The sequence below is a fragment of the Nuphar pumila genome, chromosome 3, assembly GCF_984573655.1.
Source record: "Nuphar pumila chromosome 3, dmNupPumi1.hap1.1, whole genome shotgun sequence".
Lineage (NCBI taxonomy): Eukaryota > Viridiplantae > Streptophyta > Magnoliopsida > Nymphaeales > Nymphaeaceae > Nuphar > Nuphar pumila.
Window position 1 is genome coordinate 87,295,010 of NC_143251.1, and position 21,131 is coordinate 87,316,140.

Here is a 21,131-nt window from a genome sequence, read left to right on the forward strand (position 1 = left end):
GGTTCTAGGTTCAAGTTTTCCAACATCTTTTAGCACCTGCCGATATACGTTGGACTATGGCCCTTGGTACGTGGCAGGGGGGTGTTAACCCAAATAGGTGGCCCAGTTGTGAGGCTCTGTCCCAAACTATGGTTTCTGGAAGAGAGCCCAGCAACGTGAAGACCGAGTAAAAGTAGGTGGGGTGGTTTTTGAAAATATGATCACATGCAAGAAAATCAGAAGGCTCTAAAACCTAAAGAGATAGAGATTTTAAATTTTTTGAATAAGCAAACATTGTTTTCATACAATTCCTAGATTGAGGAGGGTTGTATTAGACCTAAGTCTATGTGAGCATGAAAATTTTCTCCTCAATATGGTCCTACCAAACCATACTTAGTCTATATGCAATCCATGTCAGCTGGGTTCAAGTCTAGGCTCCTAGGTTCACATGATATCATGAAATAAAAAGCTGACATTCCATGGAACACGATTTTAACAATTTGAACTAAGTTAAGAACACAATTGATCAGGCGAAGACAGGTCCCATCTCGGTCGCCAAACCTGTTATCATCGCAAAATTTTTACTTTTGCGCAAGTCAAACTGACCTTTGAAAAAGATTTTGAAAATAACTCGCCTCCGTTTTAAAATGCGGGATAATTTCGAAGAATGGGACTCGCCTGTCGGTACGAGGTTCAACCATTCCTGGCGCCTTTACCAGGGGTAATTGAACCAAGGATCAATTGTATGCTCAACTTTGCTCAACTTATATATATATTTATATGATTACGCATTTAACTCAAGCATGCGGTTCGCGATTCTTGCCCTTTACCTGTCTACAGTCTTTACCTTGCCATAGCGCATTGCGCCGAGGTTTTGCGTTGCACTCTTGTTTACCGTCTTTACCTTGTCGTCGTGCATTGCACCGAGATTTTGCGTTGCACTCTTGCTTACAGTCTTTACTTTGCCGTTGCGCATTGCGCAAAGGTTTTGCGTTGCACTTCTGCTTACAGTCTTTACCTTGCCATCACGCTTTTCGCCTAGACTCTTGCTTTTGCATATGTGTTGTTACTGCTTTGCTATTGCAAATGACGCTCAGGTTTTTGCTAATTGCATACGCATTTGAGGCATCCTCGTGGAGGATGCAAGAGACATCTATCACTCTCCCTCTTGCAACAAAAGTTGAGTCAGGAGATAGTGATACATCCTCATCTAAGGAGAGGGATACCTCGCAAGGATTCTGGCTCTTCGTGTATGCAATCCTGCAGAGTCGACTTGAGATTTTAGAGAGCTGCGCAAAAGCATCAAAGACTGCCCAAATCGAAGCATTTGGAAGGAGGTGATTGGCTAGTTTTGTTGAGAAACCTGTATCTCTTCTATCGAGGCCAGTATCGAGTCATGCGAGGCATGTAGATACCCCAATAGCGGATGAGATTCGAGATAATCACATGCCAAATATTGGCACAAGTTGTTGGCTGTTTCAAAAGACAAAGAATGTCAAAGTATAGTTTGAGAAGCATTACATCTTTGTGAAATACTTCTGATGAGGTTCCTATTGAGGAGCTATACCCCTTTCATCCTAGAGTACTTGTAGTTGTGTACTACACGCTAGTACTGCGTTGATCGGATGAGACAGTCGTGCAACCTCGAACAGTGCTAAATGCACAATATTGTAATCACATAAAATGGCCTCACATTCACCTTCACAAGCAAGATGCTCGAGTGGTTTAATGACCACAACATAGAATGGGTCGTTAGTTAAGCAACTTCTAACGCACCCATTTGCTTCTTGTTGTCTATCAAGGGAGAAGACAGAGCGGTACAAAACTCCAATGGATAGGTTGTTAACAACCACTCCACGGGCAATGATCTGGCCTCCCCAGTTATTGGAGTTAGGGGAAAATAGCTACAATAGTTAGCTCAATACTTCTGCAGAAGTTGGATGCATCCGTGGCACTGCTTACTTGCTTTTGGTAAATTCTCGCTCGGCTAAAACCGTCCCTTTAGGAGCGGACTCAACTAGCTATTCAGATTATTGAAAATACATAGAATAACAGACGCCTGAACTAGTCTCAGTTGTTTCTACATTTTGCCTGCGCATACCCACAGGCCAGTAATATCGAAACATAAAGTTTGTTCACACTGGTTGATTTCTTGTTTGCTCGATAGTTCAGTATGCTACTCGTTGAGCTATGCACGTCTGTCAAGGCGTTACTCTTTTTGGTTAAACTACTTCCGCAATTTTTTGTTGAGTAATAACTAGCTTCTCATACTAGTTAAGTGCTTATAATAATAGCATTATGCTAGTTGCTACATATTAGCATGTGACTTAATTTACCCCTTGGTCGAACTGTTTGGTGCTTGTTGTAGCATAACACTTGTTGGCTTGCATCTCTTATGATTGATGTGATTGCTTACAACTCGTAATCTACGAACTGGTGGCAACTAGGATTGATGTGGCCGCTTGTCTTATAAGCTGCTTACATATTGTGATATAACTGTTGTCGTATGATTGTTTATCATGTATAGCTTATGAATGGCTTGCGAAGCAATGGTTTATGCCTTATGATTAATTTAATTACTTGTTGATGGACTGAGCTAATTGATGGTAATTGTATGTATCACAAGCATTGTTATGAGTGCTTGTCTTATTCAGTTGTTTTGTTTGGCTGTCGGATAGAGTTAGTTACTCTTCGCCTATAGAATCAGCTTGATTACCATATCTACGTATTCTCATGTGTCGTTTATGCATGCTTTGAGGTCCTATTTGAGAATTGTAATGTTCTTTGTGGCAATAATTTGATGCGTAATATTATATGCTTTTGTGTGATATGATTGATGTGCCACGTGATAACAAATGTTGAGAGTATGCGATAATATGTTCATGGTTCATGGAACCTTATTGGAGGAATGGGTGATCTTGTGTTTTGTTTTACCATGTGAAGTGGTACGATGCATATTGTTGATATACATGCTTGTGCCCATATTGTGGCTACTGACCCCAAGAGCGGTCAATTGTTCGGAGCAGTCGATTGTATTGATGCATGTATCACTGAGTGTGGTATCTGTTGAGGACCTGATCTCCAAAGGATTATCTGTGAGAAAGTGTATGGTCCAAGACCAGGTATACCATCTAGGGCGGAATTCCTTGTGAAATTATACATTTCCCAGACGAGGTGATCCGGCGCTGATTGTAATAGTGGCTATCAACCCTGAGAGCGGTCATTTGTGTTAATGCATGTATTACAATGGTTTTTATTATATATGACATTTGTTGGGGACTGGCTTCCCAAAGGTTTCGCTATGAGGGTATGTATGATCAAGACCAGGTGACCCGGCTAGAGTGGTAGATTCTCTGTGAGGATGTACACTGTCCACGAACGGGTAGCCGCAAAGACGGTGAACTCCTATGAGGAAGTGTATGGTCCAAGACCAGATATACCATCTAGGGCGGTAATTCCTTGTGAGGTTGTACATTTCCCAGACCAGGTGATCCGGCTAGAGCGATAGAATCTCTGTGAGGATGTACACTGTCCACGAACGGGTAACCGCAAAGATGGTGAACTCTTGTGAGGAAGTTTATGGTCCAAGACCAGGTATACTCTCTAGGGCGGTAATTCCTTGTCAGGTCGTATATCTCCTGGACCGAGCGATCTGACGTGGATCTTGTGGTTTTGCTTACCATAAAAGGTTATGGTAAGCTGTGATGATCTTCTCAGATTGTTTGAGATAGCCGGTTATAAATCTATAGTTTTGGCTTTCTGGTTTAGCATGATTACATGCTGATCCCTGATGTGAGAATCAGATCTTTAGCAATTTTAGATCATGATCATGTTTTGGACCTTCTACAGAAGGGTGGGTTTTTCTGAGAAAGTATGACACCTTAGTGGGTCATAATCGGTGACAGTTGGCCGCGTAAGGCCTTAAGAGATGGGAATAGTTTAAGGTGGTTTAGGACAAAGCGTTTGTTAGTTTAAGGTGGGTTTTACTGCTTGCACGGTTTACCTATTTAATTGCATATCTGCTTTAAACTGCTTAGCATACTGAATTAGATGTACTTAATTCAGTTTCCTATAGTCTCTCTTGTGCACCTACTAGTTTTTTGCGAAACTAACCCATTCTATGGGTACAGGTGTGTTATCATCGCAAAATTTTTACTTTTGCGCGAGTCAAACTGACCTTTGAAAAGATTTTGAAAATAACTCGCCTCCGTTTTAAAATGCGAGATAATGCCAAAGAATGGGACTCGCCTGTCGGTACGAGGTTCAACCGTTTCTGGCGCCTTTACCAGGGGTAATTGAACCACGGATCAATTGTATGCTTAACTTTGCTCAACTTGTCTAAATCATGTTCTATTTCCTAAATGCATAAAGAATCAGGCATGTGCTATGAATTTTCTGAAAATGCATATTTGAAAACATGATGTTTGCTTTGAGATTTGAAATACTTGAAGAATTCTTGGAAAAGATAACACTTGGAAAATCATGAACTTAGTGAGAGAATATTTCTGAGGAAAATGAAAATCGATTTCTAAAGAATTTCAGTGGTTTTATGAAAATCGATTTCTAAGGAATTTTATATAACTTGGAAAAACTTGATTTCTTTGAATTAGAACTTTGAAATTGAAGCTATAACTTGGAAAATCGAATTTTGAACTTTGAAAAATACTTGAAATATCATTTGAAAACTTAGAGTTTTGAGAAAATCGATTTTAGAATAAGACTTAGAAATTTTGAGAAAATTGATTTCTCTGAATTGAAATTGGAATTTGCAAATGAATGAATTGAATGAATATGGATTTGAAAGACTTGATTTTGAGGAATTGAGAAAATCCTTTTTGTATTTTTGAGAAATGCAGTGCATTTTGAAGTTAGCCTAAGAGTGTAGGCTGAATGTGGCTAATACGAAGATTACAAATCTGGGTATCATTCGTATTCTGACTATAGCCATAAATACAAATTCCACCAAGTTTGTCAACTCCATAAGAGCTAGTGCACGTGCCATTCGTGTAGACCATAGTGAATTGGTAAAAATATGCATGAATTGGCATACATAGCAGTTATATATCAAAGCTTAAAACTATATGCAATGCATCCTATTCTATGCAGGAATTGAAATTCTTATTCCAAATTTATATTTAATTTACATCACTAATTGAATTTAAATACAGAAAAATAAAGGAAAGTAAAGTCTTCAATGTTCCTGCAAAACTAGAAAAACTGGTTAGTGAAGATATGTTGGCTTTTCTAGATTTATCCAGCAATATTTGGAAATTGCTGGATTTTACTAGATATAAGCCATTTTGCCATGATTCCCTTAAATCAAAATGATGAAATATGAAATAAGATTGAATAAATAAGGAAGATAAAATATGAAATTTCGAAATTGGGGTCAAAATGACCAAAATACCCCTGATGGCAAGACTATGGCCTTGAAATCAGGGTTTTCAAAAATAGATTTTATAAAATGTAACTTTTGAGAGGCAAATAATGAGAAATTGAACTAAGTAAGATATGACATGATTAAAAATATGAAAATTAGGGTTTAGAATTTCGAAATTGAGATCAAATGACCAAATTACCCCTGATAGCAAGACTATGAATTTGAAATCAGGGTTTTCTGAAATAGATTTTGGTAAAAACTTGAGATTTATGATTGAAATAAACATAAAATCAAACATGAAACACCCTAATATGATTCTAGATATGAATAAACCCTAAAATCACACACTTATGCACGAAAATCAAGAAATATCACAAAAATTGTGATTTTGGTAGTGCTTTTGGATCTTTTAGGGATCCTGTTTTGCAATTTTATTAATTCAGGCATCAAACGGATTCAAAATTTCATAAAAATTGGTACCTGCACTTGTTATGTCCCTGAAGTCAGATTGAAATCATAAAAATAATTTTTTGACATTATTTTAATTCGAAAATTGCATTAACAACCTAAAATAAGCTATTTTTAACCTAGGTCACAAACCAGTTTCAGAGTTAGACCCGAATCAGGGAACAATCTTCCATGAAAACTTATGGATTTTTACAGAGATAAACTAGGAAGAAAAACAGAGATTCACCAATTTACAGATTGGAAAATGCATCTCCGGTTAGGGAGAAACCCTTCCGGCAATCTGAAATAAAATTTAACAAATCTAACAGGGGTTAAAACAACTACTTAGGATTGAAAATACATAAATAAATAGCAAACCTAATAAAAAATTTCAGAAATTTTAGCAGTTAACAGTGAACAGAAAAATAACAATACTCACTTTTTAGAGATTATGAATCAGATCTGTGGTTTGGGAACTATGAATAACACAAGTCTAATTAGAGTTTCGGTAAACCCTTACGAACTTTAAATTTAAAATCAGATTCTTTGACAAAGGAAAAATACTAAACATAGATAAAAAATTCCCAAACTTTCACAGTAAATAGATATCATCAATATGAATCCATGGAACTTTACAGATCTTGAATCGGACATCGGATGAAAAAACCCACACAAGTGCAATTTACCCTTCTGATTTTAACAACGATTTTAAAGTTTCAAAAATTCGATTTGATGTCTGATTTTTCTGACAAGGTTCCCGAATCCCAAAACCTATGATTTTTTTACAGTAGTTCAATTACACATGCATGTATCACATATAAAAAAATCAAGAATTAACAGTAAATAGTTCAATCCGAAACAGCCTGCTCTTTACTATTCTACACTTAAAACACACAAAAATCTAAGAAATTTGAGAAAACATGCATTAACTAGTGAAAAACAATAAAATAAACACTAAAACAGTAAAATAAAAATTATTTCTATGCTAGAAAACGTGTAATAAACATGAATAAACAAATAAATAAATAAAGATTAGGGAATCAATGGTTGGAATTCAATTTTACCTTTAAAAGCATGGATTTAACCCATTAAAAGGGTAAATCACATGTTTTATTGGTTAATAATGCAAAAGACAATTCTAAAATCGATTCTAATGGATTAGAATCCCTTGGGGATGCAACAATGGAGGAAGGAGAGGAGCTGGAGAGAGGAGGGAGACCACGAAAATTTGAGAGAAAAGAGCTCTCTTTGACCCCCTTTAGGTCCCCTATTTATAGATTTTTTTTTTTGTTTAGGAACAGTTTTGATTTTTTTGGACTCTTTTTAATTGTTTTTGCTAAACCATATGGGGAGGACGATTTTTTTGAAGAATTCTAACCTAAATGGACTCTAATTAGTCCCTAATTAACACCTAATTAAACCCTAGAAAGTCCAAATGTGGCACCACCTAGTATGGACCCACATTTGGTTTTTAAAACTTGAATTTAAAACCTTTAAAAACCAATGGTTTAAAACTTAAATAAAATGGATTTTTAAAATTGCTTTTGACTCCTCTAAACCCCTAGACTAACTAGGATAATGACTAACCCTAGTCTAACCTTGACTTCTTCAAATGTGGCACCACCCCGAGTGGGCCCCACTTGAATTTTCAAAAACGATTTTAAAACTTGAAAATGAGAGGTTTTTCAAAAGAGATTCAAAAGCAAACTTGAAATTAAAATTTTTGAAATGGCATAGAGTTTCAACTGAGTTAGAACTCCTCTGGATGTGGCACCAACTAAGTGGGCCCACACCAGGTTTTGAGAAATTTGAAATAAACACTAAAAATAACTTTGAAAAGAGGTTAAAATGAATAATTGAAATTCAAGATCTTTGAAAGTAGAGTCTCAAGCGAACTGGAACTCCGGGTTAGAGTCCTGAATTTTTAGGACTCTGAGATTTTGGGTTTTAAAAGCCAAATGAAAGAATTTTTGAAAAGACTTTATAAAAAATGATTAAATAAGTCAGAAAATACTGTCAGGGTTAGACTCCTAACTCGATCAGAACTCTGAAATAGAGTCCTGAATTAACTAGACTCTATAAAATGACCTAATTTTTGAAAACAAATGGAAATAAATGAAAATAGAAGTAAAAACAGACTCTAGAACAGACTCTTGACTGGATTAGGACTCTGGGACAGAGTTCTGATCGGACTGAAACTCTAGATTTTTTGGTATTTTCTGAAAAACAAATTAAAGAACTTGTCAAAACAGTGAAAACAATAACAAATATTGAAATAAAATAGAGTTCTGATTCAACTGAGACTCTGGGGACAGAGTCCTAATTGAACTAGGACTCTCCAATTTTTGGATTTTCTAAGAAATCAAATGAGAGGATTTTGAAAAACAAGTGAAAACAGGATGAAATTGAAGTTTTGGTTCAGAGTTCTTATCTAATTAGGACTCTGAGAAAGAGTCCTGATTCAATCAGAACTCTAAGAATTTTGGTTTTTCTGGTAAGCAAATGATGAATTTTAAGCAAAGCTTTTGAAAACCAGTGAAAATGATGTGAGAAAATCAATTTTGGATAGAGTCCTACTTTGATCAGGACTCTGGGGCAGAGTCCTAATTTGATCAGGACTCTGGGATAAAACCTCAGATTTTTGAAATTCTTTGATAAAAGTATAGCAATTTTGATAGATGGAAAGATTTTTAAAAGATTCTTTCAAAATTGAAATCAGGATCAGAGTCCTGATCCAACTAGGACTCTCCAAACCAAGTCCTATTTTGACTAAAACTCTGAGTTTCTGATTCATTTTGAAAGATTTTGAAAGATTTGATTAAAATAGATAAAATAGCTGTAAAAGATTAGAGTCCTAATCTGATTAAAACTCTAAAGAAGAGTCCTGATCCGACTGGACTCTTGGAAAAAGAGTCATGATCCAATTAAGACTCTAAAATTTTTGAGATTTTTGATAAATAAAGGAATCCAGAAGCGACACCACCTAAATGGGCCTCATCTAAGAATTGAAATCAGTTGAAAATTGAGTTTATAACGAATCCAGATTGTTTTATGAGAAAAACACTTCAAAATATAAGGTCCTGGGGGTTGGCAAATGACAGAATGTTGATTAAAAACCTAGGTTTTAACATTGATTTTGAAAGAAGAGTTTTAAAAACCCAAATTTGGATTAAATATTTTGAAAACAATAGTCCTGGATCTCGATGATGAGATGCAATGACATGCAATGCTATGCAATGCAATGAAATGGTATGTCAAATGGATGAAATGATATTGCGATGATATATGAAATGTAAACACTAGATAAGGGTGAAAATTTGGGGTGTTTACAAGGTGATGATTAGGTACATCATGGGCGATGGCGCGATGACAAGATGGCTTCAAGACTTCTTCTTCCTGCTCTTAGCTCGCCTCCTGGACGTTTTGGGTTTGTAACAGATTTTCCTTGGGTATCCAAATTTTGCGAGTTTCGGTTCTTTTAGCTAACGTGCCCAAAGTTGTCAGCTTACCTTTCTGAATTTAACAAAAGAATAGTCTTCCACTGATTTCATAAACAAACTCTGAAGGAAAGATACTTTTCCAAGTCTCTTGCCTGTTTTCTGAAAGGTTCGCAAGTTTGAAATTTTGGGGCGTTACACCTAGACTCTGTTCTAAAGCTGGCATATTGCATATATGATTTAAGTATGGTTTGGTAGAACCATATTGAGGAGATTATTACATGCTCACTTAGACTTAGGTCTAAAATACAACTCTCCTCAATTCTAGGGATTGAATGAAAATAATGTATGCAAGTGTATGCTTCTTTATTATTAAATTCTATCTTTCTAGGACTCTGCATTAGAGCCATCTGATTTATTGCTTGTTGAAAATGTTTTAAAAAATGCTCCTATGTCATCGTCGCAAAATTTTCTTCCCTTCCCTTGCGGGAGAGAGAGGAAAATGCTTTCGCGAGTCAAATTTGACGAGAGTTTTGAAAATTGTTTTGAAATACTCGCCTCTGTTTTGAAAATAGCGGGAAAATCCATGGGATGGGGCTCGACTTGTCGGTACAAGGTTCAACCGTTCCTGCCGCCTTTAACAGGGGTAATCGAACCAAGGACCAAAAATGTGCTTGACTTAGTTAAATCATCGAAATCGTGTTATATCATAAAATGCACAGAGAATTCAGGCATGTGCTATGAAATTTTGTAAAATGCAAGTTGGAAAACATGATGTATGCTTAGAAAACATTTGGGAGAAATATTTCTCAGGAAAAAGATGGAAATTAGTCTCTTAAGAAACTCGGATGAAAAGGATTTGAAATCTCTAGTGATTTTATGAAGCTTTGAGAAAATCATGGATGGTTGAAAATCCTGGGAAATAGAAGTAATTCTTTGGAAAAGAGTAAACATTTGAAGGGAAAAAATGCTTGTCAGGGAAAATTCCAACTTTGAAGACTTTCTTTAGAAAATGATTGAAATACATTGGAAAACTCTTTGGGGAAAGAAAATCAAAACTCGGGAAAATGAAATCCTGAGAATCTTATCCTTGAAACACTTGAAAATCGATTTTGATTCTTGATAAAGATGAGAAATTTCTTTTGAAAATGAATTTTAAGAAAGGAGTATTTTCTAGGGAAAATCATGGGAAACTTGATTTGGAAAATCCAACTTTTGAAAATTTTCAGAGTTTCTAGAGAAATCGATTTTCGTGGAATGAAATTTTCTTGAGAAAATCATGAGAAAAACCAGTGGTTTCATGATGCAAATGACATGAATGAATGTCATTTTGTAAAAGCCTCTTTTCAGAAAATATGCTATTTTAGGAGTAAACTAAGTAGAATTGTCACATATTCCGACTAGGGCCGTGAATATGTTTATAATTTACTTAGTCAATTCTAAAATATTTTGTAGAATTGAAAATATGCGGTGAAATTTTGGAAGATAGCCTAAGAGTGTAGGCTCAGTGTGACTGGTAGAAAGATGATGAATCTGGGTCTCGTCCATATTCCGATTAGGGCCGTAAATATGGACTCCACCGAGTTCATCAACTCTCTAAGAGTTAGTGCGCGTGACATTCGTGTACATCCATAGTGCTTTTGAAATAAGATGCATGAATCACATAATCAGGATATTGCATGAATTCAAACTATATGATATGCATCCTAGTCTAAGCAGAAAATTAAATCTCTTATTCCAAAATTTACATTATTACATCACTAAATAAAAAGAAATAAAGATAATTACGTACTTCAGCTCCTTCCTTTGAATATCCCTGCCAAACTTGAAATGGGGTTAGCTCAAATATGTGGGTTTTTTCAAGATTTTCCAATAACATTATGAAATTATTGGATTTAATTGGATATAAACCTTATTTTCATGATTTCTTGATATTTGAAATGATATAAATGCGAGAAATTCAGTAAGAAATAGTTTGAAATTCGAAATTGTGGTCAAAATGACTAAAATACCCCTAGTATTGAAATTATACCTTTAAAATCAGGGTTTTTTGAAGGAAATTTTGGCAAAATTGAGATTTTAAAATTTGAATCGAACCAAATGATGGCGAAATGCAGTATGAGGTATGATGACATGCTGTTAAACACATTAGGACTGTAAAATCAGAGTTTTGACATGCTACCATTCATTAAAATTAACAAATTTTGCTTGTTTTTTGCTTGGATAAGGGTCTCGCGGAGCCCTGTTTTGATGATACGGCTAAACCGAGCATCAAACGAACTCCAAAACACACCAAATTCGGTATGAAACATCCCTCTGCCATTATAAACAGCCTAGAATGCTAAAACTCATGAAATGACATGATTAGAGTGCGAAAATTTACAGAAAATCCTAAAATGGGCAAATTTTGCCTACGGACCCGAACCAAATGTAACACTTAATGTGATAATACAAAAATTCCACCATATAAACCTTTGATATTTTTCAGACTGCTAAATGACATGAAAATTAACAATTTTGGATTTTACAGCATCGAGATTTGAACTACGGTGAGTTCATAAATAGGGATTTGGTTCTGACGGAGGTAAAATCAACCTGTTCTGATGTAAAATTGCATAAAAAATAGCAGCCAACCCTAGAAATTTCTAATATTTAAATAAGAAATTAATGACGCTTACAGAAATAACTTTCATTTTTATAATTTTGGACTTTGATAAACAATAACAGAGATAAAAATACAACATTACTTGCCTAAATCAATAGAACAGATAAGCATAACAAAACAAAAGACTGACAAGAAAAATCCGACACTGATACTAAGACTGTCCTAAAAATCATAAAATTTCAAAGGCAAAGAAAGGACTTCCCGAACATGACATTCATTTTTTACAGATTGTGATTTAGAGCAATACCCAAAGAGAACCCATCAACTTAAGTCGATCCAGAGTCTCAGAGCCTCAAATCAATCTCTGACACGTGTCCCGAACTCTCAGATTTTTGTTAGATGCCAAAGAAATTCAGAAAACCTTGAAACAATCAGAGTAAATACTAGACATCATTATGCATTCATAAAAATTTTCGGATTGAAAATCAGATCTCATATGAGAGAGATCTCTATTTTACAAGTCAGAAATAAATTTTTAAAACGTATCCCGAGTAACAAAACCCGACCTACCATTTTGAACTTTTAATGCAGTAAAAAAATTCAAATCATTCCGAATTTTTTGCATATTGTTAGGTACACCTAAGGTCGCACACTATGATTTTTTTTAGCATTTTTAACGAAAAATAAATACATGAAATAACGTGTGGACTGACTGACAAAAACAGGAAATTACATAAATGATGCTGAATGCATGAAATATCAAATAAATTCATGGAACATGCCATTTTAATGAAATAAAATGTAAATCTAACTTATTTTAATGCATGAACATGATGGAATGCAAAAATCTAATCAAGAAAGCATAAGAAACATCTTTTGATATGTGTCATTTTATGAGAATAGCTCGATCCATCCATCGGATGAGCTCTTTCTTCAAAACGACAATACGAATCAGGCAATGATATTACTATAATGAAATCAATGGGAATAGAAGTGCACTTTGCATTTTCCTGCAGCTTTGGAACTCCTGATGTGAGTGGCTATGAATGGCTTCTCTCATCCTTTAATCTGAGCTTCGGATGGTTCGCAAAAATCGATCTACACACCTAGATTGAATTGGAAATGATGCAAGCAAGGTTGGTGCTTCAATGCACCCTCTCAACTAAGCCCAAGAGGGCGTAAATTCAGAAAATCAAAGTCAAGTTCTGAAGAAAATTCAGGTTGAAGTTCAAAATCCAAAAGGAGCCTCCTCAAGTTGGGCGTGGGCTATGGTTTTTGTAGCCATTTTGGAAAATTTTGAAATTCAAACAGGCTTAATCTGAGCCTTCCATGTGGCGCCATCTCAAGGCATGCCATTTGAAATTTTGAGAAAATAAAAATGTGAATTTTGTGGGTGAGACACCTCAGCAGAGAAGTTTGAAAATTTTCAAAATTTAGCTTGATTTTCTTTGCAGGAGTCTCCCAAATGGCGCCACCTCAGAGGGTGTTGCTTGGGGGTTTGAAATTCAAAATCTGTTTTTTCTGAGGCTTCTCATATGGCGCCACCTCATGGTGGGCTACTTTTATAAAAATAAAAAAATGAAGCCAAGTGGGAGCTCTGGAATGGTGCCACCTCAAAAGGGGTTTGAGATTTAAAGCTGGAAGAAGTAGGAGCATGCCATGTGGCGCCACTTCTGGATGGCTCCATACTAACACGTGTCAGAAGGACAGGGTAGTGGGCTCAAGTGGCGCCACCTCTGAGGAATTTGAATATTTAAAATTTTGCTTTTTCTGGAGGAAGCAGGGGGCTGACACGTGGCGCCACCTCAGGATGGCTCCACACTGCCATGTGGCAAGATGACAGGAACAGAGGAAGCAGGATGCGCCACCTCAGAGGAGAGTTATTTTCACTTTTTTTGATGCAGGGAGGTCTGGACATGTGACAGTTCAGGATGGTTCTGCTTTTGACAAGTGTCAGCTAGCTGGAGGAGACTCTTCAAATGGCGCCACCTCAGGGTAGGATTTGAAATTCAAATGAGGCTGGCTCTGGAAGAATGGAGGGTGGACATGTGGCGGCACCTCTGGGGGATCCTGCAGTGACACATGGCAGGAGGGAAGAGAAGGAGGAGAAGAGCCATGTGGCGCCACCTCAAAAATAAAATAAAAAATGAATTTATGGGGGAAAATCAGCATTCGCGCCACCTAAGCCCGTGTTTGAATTTTTTTTGAGTTGTTGCTTTTTCTGTAGGAGGCCAAGAGTGACACGTGTCCTCTACTTTTTCTGAAGAAAGCTAGGAATGACATGTGTTACTTACTTTTCTGAGAAAAGTAGGGAGAGACATGTGTCAGTCTGCTTTTTCTAAGAAAAGCAGAGAGTGACATGTGTCACTTGCTTTTTCTGAGGAAAGCAGAGGGTGACATGTGTCCTCTACAGGAGGGAACACCTCAGATGGCGCCACCTCTGGAGGAGACAACTCTACTTTTTTGGACAGGGCAGCACATGACACATGGCATCTCAGGGTAACCTTGGAATGACACATGGCATAGGGTGAAGATGGTGGACACTGACACGGGGCATAGAATGAAGAGGATGTCTAATGACATGTGGCGGCATCTTAAGGTGGCCCCACACTGACACGTGTCAGAGGATGGAAGGAGAGAAAAAATGACATGTGGCGCCACCTCTAGGTGAACCCCACTCTGACACATGGTAGGGAAATGGGAGGAGAGATAAAATGGTCCAGTGGCGCCAATCCAGGGACAAGGCTTCTATATTTTTGGGTTTTTCAAAATTCAGTTTTTTTCAAAAGAAAAGCCTATGTGACACCACTTTAGGGTGGACCCCACATTGCTTCTTTATTGAAATAAGGACAGACAGTAAACCTCTTTTTTGGAATTTTCATAAAAATCTAGACCAATTGTCAAAACAGACATTTTGAAAAGAGTTGGCCTCTATAGGGTAATTTTGCAAAAGAATGATAGTTGAAATTGCTGACAAAAGGGGAAAGATCTGAGATAAAGTGGCTGAAATCCATATTGAAAACTATCCAGATCATTTTCCTGAGAAAATATTTTGAAATTCAGAGTCCTGGGGGTAAAATGGGAAGAATTGATAATTTTGAAGACCCAGGATTTTGGAATCAATTTTGAAAAGAGTTGAAATGCGAATCTGGATTGACACTTTTGAAAATCAGGAGTTCTGGATCTCAAAGTGACATGTTATGCAATGCGGTGATATGAAATGCTCATGCAATGCTATGTAAGGACATGTTTCCTGAAATGCCCCTCTAAATCAGGAATTGGGAACTCTGATTTCTTGTAAGGCATAGGATTTTGAAATTTTGCAGTTGAAAGATATTTTTGAGCCTAAACAGAGAGATTTTGAGACTCGATGATGAAATTTAGGACTTTCTACAAGGTTCAATCTCAGAAAAATGACCAGTTTACCCTTCATTGATTCCAGAGAACTGAAATGTGATGATTGGTGGAAATGTCAAGAAGGTGAGTGAAAATTTGGGGTGTTTACAGATGTCCCTCTTTGCTACTAAGCCGGCTTGTGGCCGAGCTTAGTGGCAAAGAAAAACACACCAAATTTGGGCTATATAACAAAATGACTCAGTTGGAAGGATCTGACTTGGTATGGAGATATTAACCCGGGGAAGATGGTAGATATAAAATGGAGAATAAAGAAAAAAAGATTTGCTCTGTGAGAGTGAAGTTCAGGTTTTGCCCTTATCCTGGATGGGACAGAAATACCTCGTATGGAACGAAGCTCAAGTTTGACCCTTAACTTGATTGGGGAATGAAATATCTCATAGAAATGAGATTCAGGTTTGTACCCTTATCCTGATTGGGCAGGAAATGAAATACCTCATCAGATGAGGCTCAGGTTTGTACCCTTAACCTGATCGGGCGGAAAATGAAATACCTCATCAAAAGAGGCTCAGGTTTGTACCCTTATCCTGATTGGGCGGAAAATGGAATGGAATCCTCGAAGGAAGAGACCATGATGGAACATTCGGATTTTGCACAATAAATCCGATGGGGGTTTTGCAAAAGGAAGGAAAATGTGGTCCCTAAAGCATGAAAAGGGGTTGATCTTGGGCGTCTCATTGCTGAGACTAAATAGCTTTTGAAATGGCCTCTTGCGAGAAAATGGTTGGTGGTTCGACCTCGAACCAAAATGGGACTATCTATGGTGGGACAGTGGAGACACAAGGAAGTGTGCGAAGCTGAGAGTTCATGCTCTTAAAGAAGGGAAGGAATCAAGTCCTTAAGAGGGATTGAAAATGGTGTCATGATGTATCAAGGAATGGACATCAAGCTCTCACTTCGCGTCAGAATAGCTAGAAAATATTAAGAATTTTGTTGTTGATTCAAAGTATTTGAAAATGATGCATATTGTTGCAAAAATATTCCTTCTTTTCTACCTGAAGTATTACCTCCAAATGAGCTTCACTTCGTAGAATCAAGATTGGGAATCCAAATTGCTTGCAATTGACCTTCTTCAAGGAAGCTATCAATTTCCTTGATATGAACAAGAAAGAGAATTTGATATTATGAAAGCAATTGATGAAAGGATATTGATAATAGAATTTCACAAGTTTAAAGAAGATTCTTGATAGATTTGACAATTTGATATCCTGAAAGCTTCTCTCATGATAATCTTTCTGCACTCTTTTGGCTTTCTTGGGTTTCAGTTACATTCTCCTTCATTTTGGAGATATCTTGACTTTTATTTCTTTCTTTTTCCTCTCTATTTCTCTTTTGGAAGGGTACGTCACAAACTCCTTCAACTTGGAGATGTTTAGATCCTTCTTTGCCTCAGGGTTATCTTGATGAAATTGGCTCATGGGTTAGAGATCTTTGGATGATAGTTGAAATTAAATATCTTTTAGGGATTGTTGGGAGGTTCATCACAACTGCCTTTATCTCGACAGTGCTTTGGACTTTCCCTGGAAGGATCCGTCACAAACTCCGTCATCTTGGAGATGTTTCAAATCTTCTTTGGCCCCAGGGGTCTGCTCGCTTAATTCGCCTTCATCTTGACGACAAGTGATAGGTCCCCTTTGCAGATATTTAATTGTAGCTTAGGTGATTTTGAGGAGACTGGGCTTGGATAAATGCTCTCTTTTTCTAGCGCTCAGGATATTTCCACTGCCTTGTCTTTTAAGAATAATCTTTAGAGATGTGCCATAACTGCGATCAATATCAATCTTCTATGGCTTTGCAAAACATTAAATCTTCTTTTCTGGCCATATCGAGCATTTATCCTTCATCCTTTTGGTTGGTCAATAGAAAGAACTTGAATTTTGAATCTCTCTTCGCAAAAGCTTCTCTCTTTTGGAAGTAATGCTGAAGGTAAACTGAGGTAAAGATTTGTATAATAAAGTTTTTGAAATCAACAAGTAATTGATTGAAAGATTGACAACATGTTCCTGAAATCCTGGGTGAAAGAGAGCGTTTGAGGTCCGGCTCAACACATCCATGACAAAAATTCTCCTCTCTTTTTCCCCAAAAAAGAGAGACTCGGGCTTAGCTCTTACCTGAATGGGAAATGAAAAATACTTCTCTCTTCCTTGAAGAGGAGGTGTTTGCAAAACGAACTTTCGAAGAGAAATTAAGCTTTCGTCAAAGCTCCCTAATATTAGGCTTCTCTTATGGAAAGGGGGCTGATAGTAGTGAGGTCGGAAAATTGGGTTATGAAAGGAATGAGTCCATCATACTCTCCCTAAAAAAAAAGTCCTTCATGACGAAAATGGCCTAGTATGAAAATTGGGGGGCCACAAGAAAAGCGAGTCTCCGTCGAGCCTCTCCCTTTAAAAGGGTTCTTTGTGTGAAATTGGTAATTGTTTTGTAAACGGTTCACGAAGACGCATCCCTTCAAACTCTCCTTGAAAAGGGGCTAAGTGAACGAATTGGATAGCATGCGAAAAGAATGAGCTCCCTCGAACTCTCCCTAAGAAGGGTCTTTCGCAAGAGAAAATGATTTGAAATTGGATATTGAAATTGATTGACACAAAGGTCGAAATTGGATATTGGATATTGGAAATTGATTATCGGAAATTGGATAACCCGGAGGTCGAAATTGGATAATTGAATGAATTGACGGTCGAAATTGAAAATTGGTTGACCCGAAGGTCGAAATTGTGTGACCCGGAGGTCAAAATTGGATGACCTGACGGTCAAAATTGAGAATTGAGTGACCCGAAGGTCGAAATTGGAGAATTGGGTGAACCGAAGGTCAACATTGGAAATTGAACTTGGAAAATTGGAATTGGGTGACCCGGAGGTCAAAATTGAAGAATTGAATGATTCGAAGATTTAAATTGGACATTGGTGGGCAAAATGTTGAATTTGACGGACCCTGAAGATCAAAGTGACTTGGATCAACAAAGGAGAATAATGAGTTCGAGTCAGAGCTCGAATAAATTAATGAGATCATGAGTCGAAGCTCGGATCAGCAAAGGAAAATGAAGGGCTCGAATCAGAGCTCGAGTAAAGTAAAGAGATCACGAGTCGGAACTCGGATCAATAAGGAAAATGAAGAGCTCGAATCAGAGCTCGAATGAGGTAAAGAGATCACAAGTCAGAACTCGGATCAACCAGGGAAATTGAAGATCTCGAATCAGAGCTCAAATAAGGTAAAGAGATCACGAGTCAGAACTCGGATCAACCGGGGAAAATGATTTGAAGGAAAACCCGAGTCGAACCAACTTTAAAAGTGGGATTTTGAAATAATGCCAGTTTGAGCACTGGATTTTGAAATAATACCAGTTTGAGCACTGGATTTTGGTTCAATATTAATGGTTGTTTTTCAATTTTGAATAACAATTAGGAATTGTGGTGGGACTGTTTGTCGAAATCCTGACACTGACCAAATGAATGTTAATGCAATTGAATGCAAATGGATGCAAATTGATGCACATGAATGCACAAGTGCGTAAAATGAGAGATTTGTTTATCTTGCCTGCATACAAAACAAAATTTTAAAATGTCCCTGTGTAACTAAGAAAGAAAGTTTGATTGAAGAAAATGGTAGGATTACAATGGAAAAATAGATGCTTCAAGTATAGAACTTTTTCAAGTGTCGAGCATTAATGGGATCTGGTAGTTCTACCCCATCGGCATTGATGAGCCGATATGAGTTGCAGGATAATGCTTCTTTGACGACATAGGGACCTTCCCAATTTGGTGACCATTTGCCGCCGGGATGATGTTTTAGATAGGTTGTGGCTCGAAGCACTAAATCATTGACTTTGAATCTCCTTTCAATGACAGAATTTGCGTACTGCCTGGCTATTCTCTGGTGATAGGATTGAGCATGCTCGGCTGCTTTTAGTCTTCTCTCATCGAGCAAGTCTAGTTGTACCAGTCGCTGCTGCTGGTATTGATCAAGAGGTAATTTTAGCAGTGAAGCAAATTTCAAAGCGGGCTTCTCAACATGCAGAGGTAATACTACTTCTGTTCCATAGACCAGTTCTGATGGAGTAGCATTTGTTGGAGTGTGAATGGTAGTCTGATAGGCCCATAGTGCATCATGGATCTTCTCATGCCAGTCACAGCCAGTTTCTACAGTTCGCTCCAAGATATGAATTAGGATTTTGTTGGTGGCTTCTGCCTAACAATTCCCTTGAGGATAGTAAGGAGCAAAGAAATGATGACAGATCTTGAACTTTGAGCAGAAGGTCTTCATTCTTGAAATGACTGCCATTATCTGACACAATGTCATGTGGGATGCCGAAACGACAAAGGAAGTTCTTGTGAATAAAAGAGACCACGTGTCGGCCTTCTACTGTGCGGAGAGTGATAGCTTCTACCCACTTGGTGAAATATTCTGTTGCGGCGAGAAAGTATTTGTGGCCATTTGAAGCAGAAGGAGTGATGGGACCTACGACATTGAAGGCCTACATAGAGAATGGCCATGGAGAGACAACAGAAGGTCTCTGTCACAAAAGGTCTCCTTCCTCACGCATCTGCTTCTCATCTTCCCTTAATCCCCTCTCCTTCAGCAATTGAAGGTCTCTGTCACAGAACGAAGGGAAGGCCCCTTGTCCCTCCTTCAGAATTTCAGTAGAATATTGGTTGCAGAGAGTATCGAAGGAGCCATGGTTTGCTTCGGTAACCGAATCCTCCACTGACTCACGGTAAATAAATCGCTTCCCTTTCTCTTTTACCTTCCTGTAAAATCCTCCATCAACACCTCCTTGTTTAATTTGGCACCTTCATCTTTTATCAAAAGCATCATCTGCAGTGGCGGTTTTGCCTCTAGCACTACCGACCTGTGTGTTGCGAGATTAACGGAACCCTTGTGTTCCCACAAAAATATTTTTTTTTTGGTGTCGATCATTGAGCATTTTTTTTTGAGTAATTTGTTCAGCACCCACCTGTTCGATCGTTTTGGTATTGGGTAATATATAATGTTGTTCCTTACAATGTCTTTGTTGTAACAATTTCATCATGAATCAATTCGGGTTCACGATAAAACCTACTTTGGACTCTGCTGCAATCCTCACCATGAATCGGGTACAGCTTCTCTGGAAATCCTCCTGCTAAAAATCAGGTATTAAAATCTCGGTGAGGGCTGGATAATAAGCTAAGACGATCTGCTAAGTTGAACATCAAACCAGTCTGCCAAGAACTCAAGAGATTGGGATTTAAGTTGCGCTCTAGATGTCAACCCCAGAAGTTGCGATCATCCAAGATTGAACATGAATTTTATTTTTAGTTTCAGTCTTTATCTTAGTCACTAGAGAAGATTAAGCTATTCTCCTGTTTTGAGAAATCAAAGTCACGTTAGTCATGCCTATATGTATATTCGTATATTTCAATTACGATCTTGCTGCCTTGAAAATGGCTATCATTCACTCTGTTGGTTTACTTGCTTCACTACAGATGGTCCCCATTTTTTTTTGGTTTGCCTATCATAGGGAAAACGGATGTTGCATTCCTTAACAGTGTAAGATTCACTACATGTTTCACTAGATGAAAACCAAAGTTCAGGGTGACACAATCTTGCGATCTAATATCAAGGAAGGTTTTGGATCAATCAAAAGCAAGGCCAAATGTTATCTCTCGTCTTACTCAACCAAAGGTTTTGTTGTTGTCAGGTTGCTTGCTCCAGTTTCTCATTCTAATTTTGATCTACCTTTGTTTGCTGCAAGACCTTATAGTACGCCAGCACATTGACAGTGTGCAATCACCATTTTTGCATCTACGGTAAGAGGCTCATCTTCCATTTGTTTCTTTTCAGCATGCTTGTTTTAGTCAATCCTGTGAGAATTTGAAGACCTTATATCTGAAA